This window comes from Jaculus jaculus, chromosome 4 (assembly GCF_020740685.1).
Source record: "Jaculus jaculus isolate mJacJac1 chromosome 4, mJacJac1.mat.Y.cur, whole genome shotgun sequence".
NCBI lineage: Eukaryota > Metazoa > Chordata > Mammalia > Rodentia > Dipodidae > Jaculus > Jaculus jaculus.
The window spans coordinates 3,002,025-3,008,429 of NC_059105.1; the positions used below are offsets into that span (position 1 = coordinate 3,002,025).

General features: G+C 48.6%; 1 pseudogene; it reads left to right on the plus strand.

The window, feature by feature from the left end:
• Positions 1–3,274: 3,274 nt before the first annotated feature.
• LOC101595258 lies at positions 3,275–3,860 on the plus strand (annotated as a pseudogene).
• The last annotated feature ends 2,545 nt before the right edge of the window (positions 3,861–6,405 follow it).

Consider the following 6,405-nt stretch of genomic DNA (forward strand, 5'->3'; position numbering starts at 1 on the left):
GTTGATCAAACCATCATAAGACAGGCCCCGTGCAGCAGAAATGCTGGAGCCGCTTGACCAGCGGAAAGCTGGCTCTGGCTTGTTCAACCACGCCAGGACGAGTTTTAGTGATGCAGGTAACAAGCAGTGATTCCCACTGGCTGTGGAGGTCAGACTCAACAGTCACCCTAATGCTGAGTTAGTAAAGATGGAGCCATTACCCCAAGGGAGCTCAAACAGGCTGTGATAACTACGAGCTTCTGATCACGAGGCAGAATAGATGGAAAATTAAGAGGCCGTGAAAAGGGAGAGAAGCTGCTCTTCCTGGGAGTTATTTACTAGTAGAAAGTGCTGAGCTAACAAAATGTCATGCAGAGATATGCATGCTTTCCTAAGTATGTAGTCAAGTGAACTGCGCTTGACAGAGCCGCAGTGTTTGCACCCTTGAGTTGAACTGTGTGAGCACTCCTCTCTCATCTCTGAATCTAAAGAGTACACCCCATGAAACAACATGACAATGTCATTCACAAAGGAAATTACTTAAGACAGAAAAGTAGGGCTGGGGGTGGCTCAGCTTGCCTGCAACACCTAAGGACCCAGGTTCAGGACCCCAGGACCCACATAAGCCAGCCGCGCCAGGTGGCGCCTGTGTCTGGAGTTCAGATGCACTGGCTAGAGGCCCTGGTGTGCCCATTCTCACTCTCTTTCTCCTAAATAAATAAATAAAATATTCTAAGATAGAAAAATAAGTAATCCAGCTCAAAGATTTTTACTTAGCCATTAAATTTACTTAAAATTTAAGCTTTGCTTATTCTTTAAACCTTGTTATAAAATGGCACTCCTTGAGCTATGTAACTAAGAAAACCACAGGATCACTTATATGGCCATTATAAAGATATCTACACACATGTCTTTGATGTACACCTTCTGTGTCCTAGGCTTGCCCACCCTCTCACTTTCTCTGTCTATCCCTGTGTAATTTCTTTCTCTCTCCCTCCCTCCCTCTCTCTCTCTCTCTCTCTCTCTCTCTCTCTCTGTGTGTGTGTGTGTGTGTGTGTGTGTGTGTGTGTGTGTCTGTGTGTCTCTGTGTGTGTGTGTGTGTGTGTGTGTGTGTCTCTCTGTGTGTGTGTGTGTGTGTGTGTGTGTGTGTGTGTGTGTGTGTGTGTGTGCTGGAATCTGACATTACTCTACTTAATAAACTCTCTAGCTTTGCTTCACTCTTGGTCTTCCTGGAATTCTTTTCTGCAGAGCAGTCAAACATCAACTTTACCTGAAGTGGGGATTCTTCGGGCTTCTGGCGGCAATGCTGGGATGTGTCTCCCTGCTTCTGTGACAGTGTGACATCCCCACTTGTTCATGCGTTCAAGCTGGATTCCCGGAGGGGCTGCAGGGAGGAGACTGTTCACTGTACACGGCTCCGTGAAGTGCTTGGTCTGAGAGGTTGGGCCCAGAGCCAGATAATTCTCACTCAAGCTTCAAGCTGAAGCATAGGAAAAGTAAGGAACTGATTTTTTTCATCCCCACCCCCGCCCCAAGTACTAAGACCAGATTTTTAACCTAGGTTTGTTCCCTGGGAGATTTCCACCTCCTGTGAAGAGTCCATGACCACATCAGAAAGAAACTCCACAGCAGTTCAGAGCTTTGAGAGGACAGCTTGGCCTAAATGCAGGAGTGTTAACTTGAGGCCCAGGCTGCTGGCAGGAGCCCCTCCAAGACACTCTTCCTCTGGAGCAGGTCAGCTCGTCCTTTGGGCTCCTCTGCGCATGTCCTCGCTGACCTCTTTCACACATTCATCAGAACGGTGGCCAGGGCTCTCCCTGTCCCTGGGACTGTGGGAACAGTTAGTTCCTCTGCCTCGTGCTGGCAAGAGTGTAGAGTGTGGCAGCCTTTCTACTGATTGGCAATTTGTTTCACTACACATCTCAAAGAGAAGAAAACATGTGTACCCTGCCCACAAATTAGGGCGGCTGCTTATCAAAACACAGGAAACTGCATGCTGAGGAGGATACGGGGCCACGGAAGCATGTGCAACCAACCACTGTGGAAAATGGTAAGGCAGATCACCGTGTGATCCAGAACCCCACTTCTGGTTGGATGCCAAAAGCAGGGTCTTGGGATATTTGCATACCATGTTCACAGAAGCACTGTTTACAACTGTGCAAAGATGGAAACATCCCTTGCATCCATTGCGAATGGGCAGATAAACATAATGTGGTAGGTGCACATCTTGGAATATTACTCAGCCTTTAAAGATTAGGAAATACCAACACCACTTTGAGGGCATTTTGCTCAAAGAAGCCAGCCACACAGAGGCACTGACTGCAGGAGTCCCCTCACATGAGCTCCGCAGCCAAGCCAATCCGCAAGAGACAGACTATGGAATGGGGGTGCTAGGGGCTGGAGGAGGGAGGGGCATGCTTCTCAACAGGTTCATACGCTCAGCACAGCAGGGTGAAGAGGCCTGTGGGTGGAGGGTAGGGACAACCACGCATCAGCGGAGGTGCGCTTAATGCCACTGGACTGCGCACGTAGAAATGATGATGAGAGTGAGTTTTTGTGTTCTGTGTATTTTACAACATCTAAAATGGGAATACCACTTGACCTAACATCTATACTTCTGGTTTTTTCTTTCACCTGATTAATCTTCAACTGCAGGGTATTCAGCTACATACATGTTCTTATTAGAACCACAAAAACACAACGTTATTTTTAGGCATGGCCTTACTAAGTATGTAGTCCAGGCTGGCCTTGAACTCATGATCCCTGTGCCTTAGCATCCCACATGCTGGGATGACAAACATTCAATACCACACTCAGCCAAGAAAAGAAATGTCAAATAGCCTAAATGTTAAATAATAAAAAGATTCTGGCCGGGAGTGGTGGCACATGCCTTTAATCCCAGCACTCGGGAGGCAGAGGTATGAGGATCGCCATGAGTTCAAGGCCACCCTGAGACTACATAGTTAATTCCAGGTCAGCCTGGACCAGAGTGAGACCCTACCTAGAATAAAAAAGATTCTAGGCATGTGTCAAATCACGTATATGCCTGGGGAGTGGACAAAGTGTTGGCCACAGAATCCACAGACCCAGCAGGGCGCCTTTGTAATCCCAGTGCATCCATGGTGAGATGGGGGTACCGAACAACTGAAACCCTGCCTCAAATGAGTCAGAAGGCAAGGACCAACTCCCAAGGTTGCCCACTGACCTCTACAGGTGTGCCATGGCACGCATGCCTCTGCACGCACACAAGCACATCATACACATTCACGCACACAAAGGTAAAAAATGGTGAGCCATGAGTCTGCTTGGGCTTCAGAAGCGGCTTGCCTCTAGTGTCCTCTGCTGTGGTGAAAAGGCCTGGCTGGTCCCCATGGAGACCAGTGGAATCGCCAATGCCCACCTCGTCAGCAGATCTGGAAGCTGATCAAAGATGGGGCGATCATCCTCAAGCCTGTAACTGTCCATTCCTGGGCTTGGTGCTAGAGAAACACCCAGACGCACTGGAAGGGCAGGCACATGAGGTCAGCAAAGCATGCTATCAATGCTCGAATGCCCCAGAAGGTGACCGGATGAGGAGAATGTGGATTCTGTGCAGTCTGCTCAGGAGATACCATGAATCTCAGAAGATTGACCGCCACACGTACCTGAAGGTGAAGGGAATGTGTTCAGAAACGTGCATGCTCAGGGAGCGCATCCACAAGCTGAAGGCAGACAAGGCCCGCAAGGAGCTCCTGGCTGCCCAGGCTGAGGCCCACGGGTCTAAGACCAAGGAAGGCCGCCGGCACTGTGAGAAGCGTCTCCAGGCCAGGAAGGCAGAGACCATCCAGACTCTGTCCCAGGGAGAGAGACCAAAAGTGAAGCTTCCCTCGTGCTGTGCATAGCAGCCTCGGGGGTCAACGACACAGATCAGTGAAATAAAAAGAGACTAAAAATGGGGCAAAAATACATTTGTGTATCTGATTTTTATAAAAATATACGTGATTGTAAATATAGAAAAGATCTATAATAAAGTACCAATTGTAAATAGCCTATGTAACATAATTAATGTAATTTAAACTTTTTAACTGTATGTGTGTGTAGGTGCAGGTGTGCACACGAGGTATGTGGAGATCAGAGGACAACTTCAGGTGTTGAACCCTGCCTTCCTCCTGTTTATTCAGGGTCTCTATTTGACCTTGCGTGTGCCAGCTAGCTGGCCCACAGCTTTCAATTCTCCTGCCTCCATCTCACATTTCACGGTAGGACTGAGATTACGGACACATACCACATCCAGCTTTTACATGGGTGCTGGGGATCTACACTCTGGTACTCACACTTACACGGCAAGGGCTTTAACCTCTGAGCAATCTCCTCAGGACCCTAAGGCACTTTTTAAATTTTGCTTTAATGTGTCATTTCTGCTTTTTCCCTTACACACACACACACACACACACATCCATATATGATGGTTAAAATTTTACAAGTCAAAACGTTGTGCTGAGGTTGTGACAGTCTCTGAAGCATTATCATAAGTGATTTCCCAGGCACCTGTAATATGTCAGAACTGTCACACAGTTGTCTTGTTTAACTGTCAAAGAATTAGATGACTAAACTTCTGTGTTTCTGGTTTTAAACAGCCTCAATCTCAAGGTTTGGTTCCCCACTGATAACACTTTATTTTAATATTTCATTTATTTATATACTTGAGAGAGAAGGGAAGAAGCAGAGAGAATGGGCCCACTAGGGCTTCCAGCCTGTGCAAATTAACTCCAGATGTATGTGCTACTTGTGCATCTGGCTTACATAGGTACTGGGGAATTGAACCTGGGTCCTTAGGCTTCATAGGCAAGTGCCTTAATTGGTAAGCCATCTCTCCAGCCCTTTTAATCAAACTATTTTATTTATTAATTTATTTATTTATTTACTAGAGAGAGAACTGTTGGTAACACTCTGCATGATGTTACTATATTCACCACAGAGTAGGGAAAGCAGAGATGCGATCTCCACCTACAGATGGGGAAACTGAGGTACAGAGAGGGAGGTAGGGCTGGTCTGCTGGATGGGCACTATGGTTTTGCTTCTCAGTTTTCCTGAGTTCCCTTTCCATTCAGAAGCAAGCTGGAGGAACATTCAGACCTCCAGGAGGCTGCCAGAAGGAAGGGCGGGTCCCCACCTGGGCGGGTAAGCATGGGGTGGAGGCCTTGTAGAAATGGGTAGAGGGAATGGCTGACCCTTCCTTTAGGACTGAAACCTCCAGAACCCCATTTTTGTTTCTTCCCCCAGCTGAGTGGGTCTGCTAAACATGCCCTCAGGTGGTGCCACCTGAATGCCCATGTGCAGATGAGTAGTTTCAAAGGACCTCAGCCACGAGGGACTACCACCTCCAGGGCTCCTCTCCCCACAGGTTCATCTGCCTCTGAGTCCTTTGAGAACAGCAGTGCCTTGAGGAAACTTGGGTTGAGCTGCAGTGAGGAGTAAACCTTCTCGGGTATTGGCTGCCACGCTGTCATCACTCCTTAACTGCATCCCAGCCCTCCTCCCTAGTAAACTCCGCCTCCCAGCCCTCCTCCCCAGTAAACTCCGCCTCCCAGCCCTCCTCCCCGGTAAACTCCGCCTCCCAGCCCTCCTCCCAGGTAAACTTCTGCATGCCAGCCCTCCTCCAACAGCCTGCTTTCCAGTGAGCCCACAGGCTGGTGGGAAGAATGCTTCTCGCTGGCTGCTCTGTACTCAATAGCTAGATGTGCTCTTTGTTGTTTGGGATGTCACATGGGTCCTGAATTAAGTCTGGAAGGATTTTCTTCCACCCTCACCTGGCTCTTCAGGTGTTCTGGTGAGGATCCAGCCTGGGAAGCTGTGAACCTGTCCCTCCCATGCAGAACAGCCACTCCATACACATTCTTTGCAGATGAATAGCTAGTTCAAAGCTCAGAAACTCAATCCAGGGGCCAGTCGGGGTTATACTTACTCGAAGGGATTCACAGAGACAGCTTTTAGGCTCCAGCTCTGCCAAGCGAATAGGCTTGGGTTGCTTTGAAGCATTCAGGCTCAGAGCAGATGGTCACAGGCGGGTTCCAACAATTTGATCCTGGTCTACCTGGGAACATGCTGTGGGCAAGAGTAGTGACACAGAATGTCTTGGTTCCACATGGGAAAAGGAAAAGAGCTATGCCAGCCAGTGGGCATAACTTCAAGATCGCCAGTCTTCTTAGCCCACCACTAGACAACTCCCAGCATGCCATCACCAGCTGACCCAGCCCTGGATGTCCCCAGGGGAGCCATTGTGAGGTCAGATCTCCTTCTGCCTCTTTTGTCATGGCTAAGAGACCCTCGTAGCTGCCAGGTCATTCTGAAGACCAGCCTGTCACCATTGTCAGTTCCTGTAGGAAGAGGCGAGTGTCGTGGGTTGAGTGGAAGTCTTGGCTGACAGGATGGTGGCAGGAAATTAGA